This window comes from Nannobrachium achirus (assembly GCF_963921795.1).
Source record: "Nannobrachium achirus genome assembly, chromosome: 2".
NCBI classification, from domain to species: domain Eukaryota; kingdom Metazoa; phylum Chordata; class Actinopteri; order Myctophiformes; family Myctophidae; genus Nannobrachium; species Nannobrachium achirus.
In genome coordinates this window covers 74,402,465-74,403,157 of record NC_137811.1, presented here as the reverse complement: position 1 = coordinate 74,403,157, position 693 = coordinate 74,402,465, and positions in this window count along the sequence as shown.

The following is a 693-nucleotide window of genomic DNA, read 5'->3' as shown; positions in this document are numbered from 1 at the left end:
AGCAATTTAAAGTCAGAGAGAGATTCAAATGAAACCTTGACAGATGTGTAGCTCTCTGAGGGCGTACATATGGAACCAAATGGACCCGGCGTACGCAGTGGCGTCAGTTCAGAAAAAGCTAAGGTGTGGCAGCATGACTGGTAAGACACCAGTCATATTGCCATACCTTAGCAACAGGCATGATACATTTATTATAAGAAGTACATTTAATCTTTCTACGGTTTCTTGGGCTGGATATGGCAGCCTGGAACGGTTGTTCAAGTGCAGCTAAACTTGGCATGTTAGCAAACGTGCCACAATTAACAATAATGCATTGCGCCTGTGCAGCTGACCTGCGGAATCTGGGAATATACCATTCTGTCAAGATGGGGAGAATACAATTATAATACCTTGTTAAAGTGACCATTTTGTTAAATTTAGCATTTGTAGTTATTTTACTGTATAATTTAACAACATAATAACCAGCACAGATAGACAAAGAGACATTCATGGATTTATATTTAAAAGTAACTTTTATTTCCCCCCCCCCTGGACCCAGGGTATGGCAGATGCATACCCCTGCCATACCCAATTGACGCCCCTGGGCGTACAGGTCCATTTGGTTCCATGTGTGTACGTTCTCAGAGTCAGGGGCGTCACACCAAATCCTGGGCCCTGGGTACAAGGATTCACTGCGGGCCCCCCATGAATGTT